The sequence below is a fragment of the Corvus brachyrhynchos genome, unplaced genomic scaffold (assembly GCF_000691975.1).
Source record: "Corvus brachyrhynchos isolate BGI_N302 unplaced genomic scaffold, ASM69197v1 scaffold116, whole genome shotgun sequence".
NCBI classification, from domain to species: Eukaryota; Metazoa; Chordata; class Aves; order Passeriformes; family Corvidae; genus Corvus; species Corvus brachyrhynchos.
Genome location: NW_008240221.1, coordinates 4106506 through 4118960, shown reverse-complemented (window position 1 = coordinate 4118960; position 12455 = coordinate 4106506). Strand labels below are relative to the sequence as shown.

The window sequence follows — 12455 nt, the reverse complement described above, 5'->3', positions numbered from 1 at the left end:
GGGAAGAAAGGCTCATAAGTGTTAAGCATCGTGTTATGATTCATCCACACAAGGAGATGTAAACGAGCACTTTTAGTGGGTACAGACAGGACCATCTTCCTGCCTTACCAGTCACATAATTCTTTTTTTTTAATATATTCTAAATGGCATCAGCTCTAGAGATAAAAGTTACTTATCTCTGCAACATAATCCCCCCTACCCCAATTTCTGGCCAAATTTGCTGCCTGCCTCCCAGTTTGCAGTCTGCTTACCATCCATCTTCATTGACTTTTCCCCCACACCACTGCGAGATTAGAACACCACGAGAAATTAAAGGCAGTGTATATAAATCATGTTTATTGTTGCCTCAGATACAGAAAGATAACAAGAATCAATAAAAAAGGAATGATGACTCACAGTTTTATTAGTATATTCAGTTTTTCAAGAGCTGAGTCTTCATAAAGAAAATGGTTTAATTGGGCCACTGAGATCCTGATGAATTCATATATTCCTGGCTATTTATCTTCTGAAACCTCAGTTTCTGCTTTTCCATAGCACTTAAAATCATGAGGGAAAGAACTTTACTACTCTCTGAGAACCTGACGAAGTTCTGAAAGCTAGAGAGATTTGTGAAGGAAGAATTCATAGTGGAAAATCTTAAAGCCAATCTGAATTACATGAGGCATGCATTGGACTTTATGCTTAGGACTCACCTGTCTCATGGGATGGAGCCAGTCACTTGGCTGGTCACAGGTTGTGATTTATGTCAGGTAGCACTAGAAAATAATGGCCTGGTTTTCAATTACATTTTACATCTGATTTTTAGCTGTACTTAGAAAGCAAAATTAGTAAAAGTTATTCTAAATGCAAAAGCAGCATTTTCTTCTTAAGTGTAGGAGAGCTCAGTAGATTCCTCTGGCTGTCTGACAGTGGTTTGAAAATGACTTAAAGTGGACTGAACAGCTGAAATGTCTCCAAATGTACAGCATTTATTTAATGCCAGCAAAGGAAGTGTACAGCTTTGTTAACTTGATCTCCATTCTTTCTGCTAAGGATCCATGAACATTGCCAATGGAAAAGAAAAAAATCTTGTAATGCCAGGCAGCACAAGTGAACACTGAATTCTGGGCTGTCAATCCAATCCAGCATGCTGAGTGGCTAATTCAGAATAATGCAGAAATGTATGAACGGAATAGTTAAAGAAAACCTTTAAAACACACAGAGCAAAATAATGGCAAATGCACTTCACTGTAGTTAAATTGTTGTACTTACAGCAAATGACTTGTACTGATTACTTTAGGACTGGCAAGAACTGAAAAAAACAACACACAGATGACTTAAAATACTGGAAACAGCAACAATGCCAGGTGCCCTGTAAGGGTAGTTCCCAGCGCAGGGCCAGCAGTGGGAACGGGACTTTAAAGTAAATTTTGAGTTAAAGAAGCAGATGAAAGGAGGAAGTGTGCTCTTCAAATGAAAGCACACAGTAGGTGTCAAGATACCCAAGTTGATTTTTACTGACAGTAGAATAAACTACTGAGTTCCTGAAAAAACTTTGCAATGGGAGTTACAAGGGCAAATAATATGACAGACCTTATAAACTGATTTGCTTAATTTATAGAAGGAAATATATTATGTGGTTGTCAAATAAAGCCAGAGACTGGCTATGCAGAGGTGACACTACTCCGGTGTTACTCTTACACTTTCTTCTTCAAATTTCCCATCTCAAAGCAGATGTAGTTCTTACATGAAGAGGTGTTGTGCCCAGCCTTCTCAATGACACAATCAGTGTAACTTGTCCCTTTCTGGAATCTGACAACCATAAAAAAGAAATAAAATGAGGAAATAAAAAACTTTCTGCCTTGTGTTTACAGTGTCCCACCCCATCAAACCCTTCCTGCCTGTACAGTCCTCAACCCTTGTCCTACACAGCCACTCCCCAGTTCCTTTAACTGGATTTTGGTTACATAGTGAGTCAACAGGCTTAGTAAATCAGCATAAAGCATGACACACTTTTATTACACACATGCATTACCAGCTTTGTTTCATGCTGAGTGCCTAAATTTATGCTTACTTACATTATCTTGGCACTATTATTCTAACTCTATCAATACTTGTAAAGGGCTATGGACTTGCTGTATAATAAGAAATGTACACGTACAATTAGTTGTAATTATTACTGTTTATCTTTAAACAAAAATGAGCATTTAAATCTGAATTCCTGAGTAATCTTGTGCTCAATCTAAAGTTCTGCTTCAGAGCACTGGAAAGAAGAGAAAAAAATAATACTAAGGACATTAATTTTATGGTAGTATAAAAAGTTCATAATTAGATCATACGTTAAATTAAGAAATCTCAGGCTTATCATTAGTGGGAAAAAAGGATGTAGTCACATAATGAAAACGTGCTGGATGAATCAAGATGATGTGGCTACCTGGTTCCCCCCTGCTAGTTGCCCTCTCAGCCATTCCTTGAGAAGGACTCAGACTACTCCACAAGCTCAGGAGAGTGCCTGCCTTCCTGGGATGATGCAACAGCAACAACAATAAAGAAAGAAACAACAAACAAAGGAACAATAAATAAAGAAAATGTGTGTCCAATTTTGCTGTGTTTACAATCTTGTTTATGGGCAAAGAAAAGCATTCCTTATGAGGAAAGGCAAGAATTTATTGTTGGTATAATCCAGCCCTTGAGCACACACCAGGAAACCATGCCCAGCTGGGTTGGGTGCGAGTGCCTGCTCACGCCTCTGCCCAGAGCACCCGGCAAGCACCTCCATGCTCCTATATTCGCTCTGTGGCGTAAGGGCAGCCTGACTCGGGGTGCTCAGATTTCACTCCTACAGCTGCTTCAGCTGCTGGCCCCAGTTCATCCTGCTCATTTGCACCGTAGCTGCAGCAGAACCATGAGCTGCTGGGAGCTCAGCCAGTACATCCTTCACTCACCATCCCCAAATCTCCTGCTCTTTGGACAAACTTTCCCATTCTGCTGCTTTACTGAGGCAGTGTTGTACAACTCTGTGTTTGACCTACAGCCTCTCGTTACCGGCGGCTGCTCCAGGCTGTCAGCCCGAGTCATGCACGTTCCTGACATGCAGTCATCAGTAGGAAGAGTACAGTCAAATCCTGGTCGGATCCTGGCAGGGACACATGGGCCCCATGACTTCAGCTGATATATTAAGCACATTGCAGCAGTGCCATTTTGAGCGAGGGTGCACATAGCAATTTGAGGGGAGCATCAAGCATATGTCTCTAACCTACTGAAAGGCAATGGATCTGAATTGTGCCTGGACACACCCTGACCTCCAGTCTTTGCTGAGTAGAGCCCAATAAAGTGTTTATATTGTCTTCAGTACCGAACTTTCTGAAATCCTTTTTTTTCCAGGAGTCACTTTTTCAAAAGGACAGAAAAATGAGAGGAGAGTAGAAAGGCATTCCATGAAGTGTTACTACAACACAAACATGGCCATTTATCCTAACACCTGATCTGGAACAACTTCCTTAACAAACAGTTCCCCCACATGCTGGAGGAATTATTGGGGGACCTGATGCACTGGGAGAAATCCTTCCATGCTCTGAGTGACATTGTCAAAATATCAAGCACTGACTTTGCTTCTGTTTGAGGAATGTCTCTGTAAACAGGGAGGAGATTTCTGGACAGACAGTTACAATCTACAGTTAGAAATGGAAGAAACCAAGTAAGAGGTCTATGGCTGCTGCTTGCATGGATGACTGCCAATAGGAGGGGGTTTTATATACATAAACTGAACGATTGTATCATTTTGAATTTGTATAGTGTTGGGTTTTTTAAATTATGTAATAAAGCACGTCTCAGCAATTGCCACAAAAGGTCAATATATTTTAAAATACGCAATTATGTGTATAAATATTAAAATCACAAGAAGTCTGTTTTTGTCATGGTTGCAGAACCTGCAGACAAGTACAGTCAGGTCACATGGGAAATAGATTTCAGAAGAATCTGACGGCTTGTGCTGTGTTACTTGGTTTGAATGGTGTTTCCAGCCAGGTAAGGGACAGTGATCTACAAAGGAAATAATCTCATCCAGTTTTTTCCCCTAAAAGAAATTGCCTTGTATAGGTGGCCAATTTCTTCACAGTGAGACATCCTTGATGGACATGCTGTTTCAAACCCTGTGATAATGGCACAGCACCTTCCCCAACACTGTCTCAGTAGGGGCTGCAGAACTGTTAAGTCAACTGTCTCCTTAAATCTCTTTCTCCAAGGTTAATTTATATGGTGATATCTATTTTTATAGAAGCTTGTCCCCTAAGTGAAGATGCTTTGTGGTGTGTGGTAAATTCTGCAACCTGTACTTCATTAATAATAATTGTCATTATCATCTGTGTAAGGATAGTGCTCATGAATTAGTCTAAGGAAAAGCTTTAGCAAACTTAAATTTTGATTAACTTTTAAATTGTGAGGCTGCTTTAGTGGGTGACATCTGTTAACATGAAAAGTCACCAGAGGTCTGCTCTGCTGGTCTGTTTTAGGTGGAAGCAGTCCCAGCCAGTGCAGTAGCCAATGCTTTTTGGCAAGGGGTCCTTTGAACAGCCACAGTGGCAGACCTGTATCATGAGAGGTCCTGGTGATAAACTACATACAACTCACTTCTGCCCCCTCTGCTGCAGCAGATAAGCCATTCTTGTGGGAATGCTGGTTGGCAGGTATAATTCAAAAAGCAGTTACTTCAGAGCAGCACTCTTCCAGATCCATATAAAAGTAATATGACAAATTTAAGGAAAAAGCATTCCAGGCAATGGATTTGGTCAAATAATAGTGCAATTTGTGTTCAAGCTTCTGTAGTTCAGAAAATTTCTCATTTTGTTTACATATTATGTCTTCAGAGGGCTGTTCTAAAACTTTGCAGAGCCTGAAGAGAATGTTCAGGCCATGCTGTCCTTCGAGACTCCCTCTCTTCTCCATTCAGGCATTTCTAAGATATAAATATCACCAAGGGGTTTCCCAAGCTCTAAGAAAGTCAAACAGGCCCAAGGCTAAGCTGCTAGTTATCTGTTTAGGCACATTAATACCAAAAGGCAAGCCACTTCCATAGGAATCTAGGAAGCTTATAAAAGGTGATTTAAACAAAGCAACAAATTACAAAAGCCACTTTCTCACAATACGATCTGTTGTCACTTTGATAAAATTTACCAGAAACCTCGGAGGTCTGCTGAGCTCAAAGGGGAAAAGATACAAAATAAAATTAAACCCTGTAATGTAAAAGTCATTAATTCTCACATTGAAAATACAGGTCTTGATTTGTGAAAAAGAATATTGAAGAGACTGGTTTTTCCCACTGCAAATACTGTAAAAACAGAGGAGCATGGTCATGACAGTGTGAGGCCAGGAGAAAATGCACCCCTTACCGACATTAAGAGGCTAAAAATCACAAAAATTATTGCAGGCATGGGAGAATTGGAAACCCTGTCACGGTTCTTGAAAGATAAATCCTGTTGTGGATGGAGACCAGAAACACTTTGAGCATTGGCTCAGTGATGAAGGTCCATAAACACACAGAAACAAGAGCGTGTGCAAGCCCCAGCGCTGGCACTTTTGCCAGGCTCTGAGAAAAAAAGGCTCCTACAGACACAGGGACACATGAACCCCATCTCACAAGCTCCCCTCCAGTTTCAGAGGCAGGCATCCCAAACTCTTACGAAACTTTGGTCTGTTGCTTTTCAGAGAATGAAAAAGGCAAAGATGAGCATTTTATGACGTGCTTGTGTGACCTCACATAGTGGCCATAGTCCATGCCAAAAGAGGAAATGATCTGTGGGAAAAAAAACCCCTTAAATGCAGAAGAAGTTAAAATTCCTGCCCCAGTCCAAGCATTTCACAAGTTGAATTTTGGCTTGTTTGCATACATTACCACAGTTTTAAAGTACATTTACTTTTTCTTAGCAATCTGATGGAACTCCTTAAATATTTTCTCATACATTTTGGGAATTAATCTGTGACAGAATACCCTGGGCAGAAGAACAGTCACAGACAGTAGAAGCTTAAGCAAATATAGACCACACAGCATGGAAGAAATGAGGAGGACGTGTTGCAAGGTATTCTGCAACTTAACACTGTACATGGTTGTAGGCAACTACTTATTAAGATACCTGTAAAGGGCAGGGAATTAAAAAACTTCAGCATTAATTTCACTAGTGCCTCTTGTGTCAACATTGTTTAGGTGACAGTTTTATGACTGTGGAACTCTGTTACCTATGAACAACTAAGATTAAAATATTATGCACCTCCCATATTGCGCCAGGTTGCTTTCAGGCCACATCAGAAGCTGACAGACCGAGCTCTCCCTAAACTGTGACAGAGAACCGTACATGTGGCTGTAGGTTTTGGCTGTCCGAGAAGGTGTGGGCTCACTTGTTTCAGAACATGTTGAAGCAGAGGCTGCATCCAAATGGGTGCTTGTGAATGCTCCCCAACAGTCTCCTAATCCTGCGGGACAGAGGAACACCACTATTTGAGGATAACTTGGCTCTTTCAGATAGTGCAATTAAGGGAATATTTGTATCCTATAAATAGAACACTCTAAAAACTAAATAATATTTCAGGTGTGTTCCTGATGACATGGCTTAGCAATTGAGTCTAACAGTTTACTTCCAATGTTAGTCCAGGGTAGCCAGTGTCTACCATTTCTTGGCTAAGACACTAGAGATTTCAGGCAGATTTTCCTGCTCTGAAAAGCCTACAAAGTATTCAACATCTGTACTGCTTCCTTCCTTCCTGTTTTATCTCCTCCTCAGTCCTGTAATGCCTCTGTGCAGTGTCTGTGTGTTGTCATGAAAACATGACTTGCAGACATAAAGAAGATCCATGCTTTTGTTGCAGTTTTTTTGGTTTTTTTTCAAATTTACATTAGTAAGCAGGAAAGTCAGAATCTAGTTCAGTAAAGTGCAGGCTTTGGAGGATTAAAATAGCCTCTAGCTTTGGACTAATAAAAAAGCACAAATCACTTTCCAAGGGGAGAAGGTTGTTTTATTGGGCCCTGTAGGAAACCGGAAATGCTCCTCCCAGGAAAATACAGACCACAGTTCCAAGCAGCACAGCATGCACATGGCTATTACAACTTTACAAAAGTTTCAGAAAGCAGGTGGGGATAACAAAAAAAACCCACAACCCAGCTTTGGACTTTCCAGTTTGCAGGACAAATCCAACTATATACATGAGCAAGGGGAAGAATAATGCAATTAAACAGCACAGACTTTTCAGTGCCTTGTACACAAGCACATCTGTTAACAGGCTTTTTTGTGTCAGTTATAAAACACATACATAGTCTTCTGTAGTGCTCCAAAATTTAAAAACAAAATTCTGGCATTTTTTTAGGATCTATGGTGGAATTGTATACATTAGATATTTACCTCAAATATTGGATTGATTAATATTTTTTATGATACGTGATACAACTTACATAGCTGTGTGAAGCCTCAACAATTATTTTCTTGGCATTTCTCTCCTTCTACTGTAAATTTTTTGAGCAGGAACCACGCCTTTTTATTTATTTATGTAGAACCATCATGCTGGAGACCCTGCTACTCTTCCATAACATGGTTTAAAGAAAGAGGCTGATAAGGAAGCAGATGGCTGAGAAATAGATGTCCAGTCTTTGTCTTCTTTCCCAAACACACAAGCAGTAACACTCATCTGTTACTGAAAAACAAGGAGGGAAAGCCTTGCAGCTGTTCTGGACACACTAACTGCATGTTGGCCAAAAAGAAACTATTGGAGCCTATGATGAAAGGAAAGCGAAGTTGTTGAATCTTTGCTGAAGTCCACACAGCTGACAATGTGGATCCAAGAGAAATGTCTCAAGTTTGAAGAATGGCTGTAGAATCTCTTATCCAAGGGAGAACCTGAAGCTTAAGTGTGGTGTGTCTCCAGGTATGTGACATGCCATTCCCCACAAGGAGATGGGGGGTGAAATAAAGAACACAGGAAAAGAAAGAAGGCAAAAAAAAAAGAAAAAAAGGGGAAAGAACTTAATCCAGAGTAGGTATAACTGCAGCTAAGAATAAACTGCAGGAAAAGGAGTGATTTACCTGAGTGCCGTACCTGGCACTATCCAAAACCTGCCACCAGCCGAAACAACTCCAAGATCCAGAAAATATATGGGAGCTACTAAACAAAGATTCAATAAAATGGTGGAAAGAAGCATTTTATGCTGCTTCCCCTTTATTTAATGACATTGTTGCACATATACATAAAAGCCACAACTTGCAATTTCTTGGAGTTGGAAGTTGACTTGAGTCCTTCAAAAACATATTAAAAATAGAAATCTCTGCATGGTTGAATAATAGGGTTTCCCAGCAGGCTTCTTTAATTAAAAGATTTCAACAGACATTGAGAAGGACTTTAAATTACTTTTTCATTCAAAGGTCTCTCTACAATTAAAAATCCCAATCTGCATGGCATCTATTAGCAAATTAGTACAGAATGTCAAAAGGAACAGTTTAAGTCTGCTCTGCAAGCACTTGTCTGTTTACACATATTGCACTCCTGATGTACACAAATCCTGTATTCTTGAATAGAAACTCCTAGCCAACAATTTATCGAGGCTTTACCTTGCTCCTTATGCTCTTATGCTCCATTTGTAAATGACAGAATTTACCTCAAACCTTTCTGAGTAGCCTGATTTGACAGACTCACAGAAGAACAATAGTTGAATCATAAAGGGACATCGTCAGAATGTTGAGTTCAGGCCCTACCCTGCTCAAAGTTTAGTCAACTACAGCAGGTTGCGCAGGACCTTATCCAGTTGGACTTCCAAGGCTGACGACTCCACAACCACTCTGGGATACCTGTTTCAGCATCTGACCACCCTCTTCGTAAAGAAGTTATTTCTTATATTTAAGTGGAATTTGCTGTCTTTCAATTTGTGCCTATTGCCAATTGTCCTTTCTGGGCAGCAGTGAAAAGATGCTGGTTCTGTGGTCTTCTACTACCTTAACCCCTTCTGGTATTTACACACATTGATAAGACATACTGAGCCTTCTTTCCTCCAGGTTAACAATTCCAACTCTCTCAGCCTCTCCTTGTATGACACATCCTCCATTCTCCTCATCATCTTTATGACCTTTCACTGAACTTTCTCCACTATGGGCATGTATTTCTGATGCTGGGGATCCCAGAACTGGACACAGGTATCAAGGTGTGGTCTCACCAGTGCCTCACTACAGAGAAAGAATAACTTCCCTTGACCCTACTGGCAATGCCTGGATGTTTTTGGCTGCCTTTTCTACAACTGCACATTGCTGGTTCACAGTCAACATTTTGCCCAGCAGGAGCCCTGGATTCTTTTCTGCAAAGCTGTTTTCCAGGCTCCAATGTGTACTAGTATATAGGGTTAAACCTTACCTGCTAGAGGACTTGGCATTTCCCTTTGATGAATTTTATGAGGTTCAAGAACAAGAGTTGGCCCATTTCTTGAGCCTGTCAATGTCCTTCTGAATGTCAGCACATGCATCTGGTTTCAACCACTCCTCTCAATCTTGTATTGTGTGGAAACTTGCTGTGGGTTCACTCTGACAGCACCACCCAGCACAGGCCCTGGTATCAATCCCCGTGGTACTTTATTAGTGACTGACCTCCAGCTGGACTTTGTGCCCAGCAGTTCATTCAGTTTTCAGTCCATCTCAGTGTTCACTTATCTAGTCTGCACTTTGTCAGTTTGTCTGTATGGACACAGCATTGAAAACCTTGCTAAAGCCAAGATAAACAACATGCACCACTTTCCTCTCATCCACAAAGCCAGCTCTTCCATCACAAAAGGCCATCAGATTGCTCAGGCAAAGTTTCCTCCATTTACATCCATATTGACAACTCCTAATCATCCTGTCCATGATATATTTGAAAATAATTTTCTTGAGAATTTGCTGTATTACCCTCTCCCAGGGGTTTAGGTGACACTGACAGGCTTGTAGTTCCCTGCATTCTTCTTCTTGCCCTTCTGGAATACAGGATGGGTATTTGCTTTCTTACAGGCCCCAGGAACCTCCTCTGATTTCCACAACCTTTCAGATACAATTGAGAGCAGCCCTCCATGCATGGTTGAATCCCACCAAATCCTACTGACTTGTGTACGCTCTATTTATTTAAACATTTCCTAACTCAATCCTCCTCTACTGAGGTTAAGTCTGCAGAGCTCCAGACTTTTCCACTGATCTCCATGGCCTAGGATACCTGAAAGCAAATCTTACCAGTAAAAACCAAGGCAAGTAATTTAGTTCTGTGGTATGAATAATTCAGTTTTATTTAGCTGTAATATTTTTGTATCTGTATTAGAAGTAGCAAAGGAATGCAGGCAATGACTGAGGCCAGCCTCCTGAGCATCCTGTACCTGAACAATATCTGTTTAAAACTACTGTTCTTAGTGGTGAACATGGACCCTGAAAGATGAAAAACTGCTATAAGTAGCTGAGGGCACTTTCCTGCAGAATCATACTGTGATATTGGCAACATAAATCTAGTCTAGTGAAAGAAATAAGAATGATAAAACTCTCACAATACTGGAACAATATTTTAATTATCATAAAAAAGCCAAATCCCTCCTTGTGAAAAGAATATGAGGAAAGCATTCTTTTTTCAAAATCCATAACTTTTATACCTAAATACTGCAGATAATGCAAGAATAAAAGTAATCATCATCATGCCTTCGAGAACTGAATTTTGAAGTTTCTGATCAAATTCCTGTTATTGTATTGTTAAGGAAGTGGCCTTGTTCACTGAGCTGAAGCAACACTGGAAGAGCTTCCTGTTTAAAGCAGCAGGGGATGCAGCCCTGAGAACATCAATCACACAGTTCATTATATTAACTTGACTGGAGCATTGCAGGAACAGGGCTCCAGTCAGCTTCAAGGGTCCCCTGCAGTGTTATACATGGCAAGATCCTGCAGTTAGTGTTTCTTCACTGTGACACAATAACTCTCCAACTGAAATGGGAAGAGATGGAACAACTTTACAGCACTAGGGAATTGATCAGCAGTTTAGCTTTAGCATCCTGTCTCTCCCTAATATCTTTCAAAAAGGTGCAAAAATTTCAGAAGTCAATTACATAATAACCTACACATAAGTTTCTTTGACAGAGCAGTAATTGCTTAGCTTAGTAACTAAAAGTCCAAGGCTTAAAGATTTATATCCTTTGTGATTTTAAATTCTCTGTACTGTAGCTCTTATTTTTTAAAATACATTTAAGAAGGCTTTTCTGTTCTGGTAGTGATTTCCAAAGAATAACTACATACTTTTAAATTTGTTGTCTGTTCTACATTCTTTCACAAAACTTCTAGACAAGGAGATACAGCAGTTCTATAAAATCTTTAATAGTCAATTCTTTATTAAAAGTAAATGTAATCATAATTGGTCAATAAAAATGCTAAAACTAGGAGCAGGATCATCAAAAAAGCAGCAATGTCAGACAGATTTGCTGTCTACAACAAAGATCTGTGGACAAAACATCATGAAATGGACTATTCTGACCTGCATAGCAGTTGATGTTATGAAAAGATTTTGTTATATGCAGACAAAAATCCTGATTTTCAGAGAAGTGATGAAGGCGCTACCAACTTGAAGAAAGAGGTGGAACACTGCCTTTTCATTCAGGCTGTTTAATCATTCATGCCCCTAAATACTCACCCCTTGATTAAAGTACAGCTTAGAAACATTAAATTTACTTTCATCATAAACACCTATCTCAAAAACCATGGAGGAGATAATAAGCAAATCCTGCTTTTACACACAATGTAAAGGGTGAAAAGAATGAAGCACAGCAGGATAAAGATATCTAATGATTTGATGATGATTTAAGTGAATTATCAAGGAAAAAGAAAAGAATTTATATATACCAATGAGTATATTCAATTTAATAAAACACTTCTTCAGTTTCCTAGATAGGTTTTCTGGAAAATAAATTTATATCCTAAAGTGTTTCAGGTAAACATAGTGCAATTTTAGGAAGAGTGCTCCTTGACTGAATGGTTGAACTTTATGCAAATGGCTTCACTTATGCAAGTAACACCACTTATATAAATGGAACACATATCTGAGCTTGTATATGACTTGAAATAACCCTCATAAACCTCAACAAAGATACAAGTATGTATCTTTGACTACTTGTCTTGGTTTGAAAGACAGGTGTCTGCTAAGGAAGGCAGGAGTCTCCCTTGAAATGAAAAAAAATGCAACCCCCTTCCCTCCAAATTATCATAATTTTGAAATTAAGGGGCTTTTAGGCAAAGATATGAGGAATAAGAATAACAGTTCTTTACTGTTATATATCTATATGTGTATAACCAGTCAAACAAACAACAATAACTACGGCAGTAACAGCAGACAGAACCACAAACCCAGTGCCAGCCTCCCTCAGCTGTCAGGCCCTTTCCCCTCGGGTGCAGTTCCGCTCGCAGCCGGCAGGGGCGCTGGCGGCTCCCGGTGAGCAGGGCAGGTGCGATGGTTCC

General features: G+C 39.9%; 1 long non-coding RNA gene across 2 annotated transcripts in view; it reads right to left on the bottom strand.

The window, feature by feature from the left end:
- Positions 1–321: 321 nt before the first annotated feature.
- Positions 322–12455, bottom strand: part of LOC108449301 — a 19426-nt gene continuing 7292 nt past the window's right edge. Inside the window, exons 3-4 of one of the 2 annotated variants that reach the window (XR_001865457.1) lie at positions 1727–1791; positions 322–1291 (exon numbers count right to left, since the gene is read on the bottom strand). This is a non-coding gene — a long non-coding RNA (uncharacterized LOC108449301). Of the gene's footprint in view, positions 1792–12455 lie in introns of both variants that reach the window. The other variant, XR_001865456.1, reaches the window with a different exon arrangement.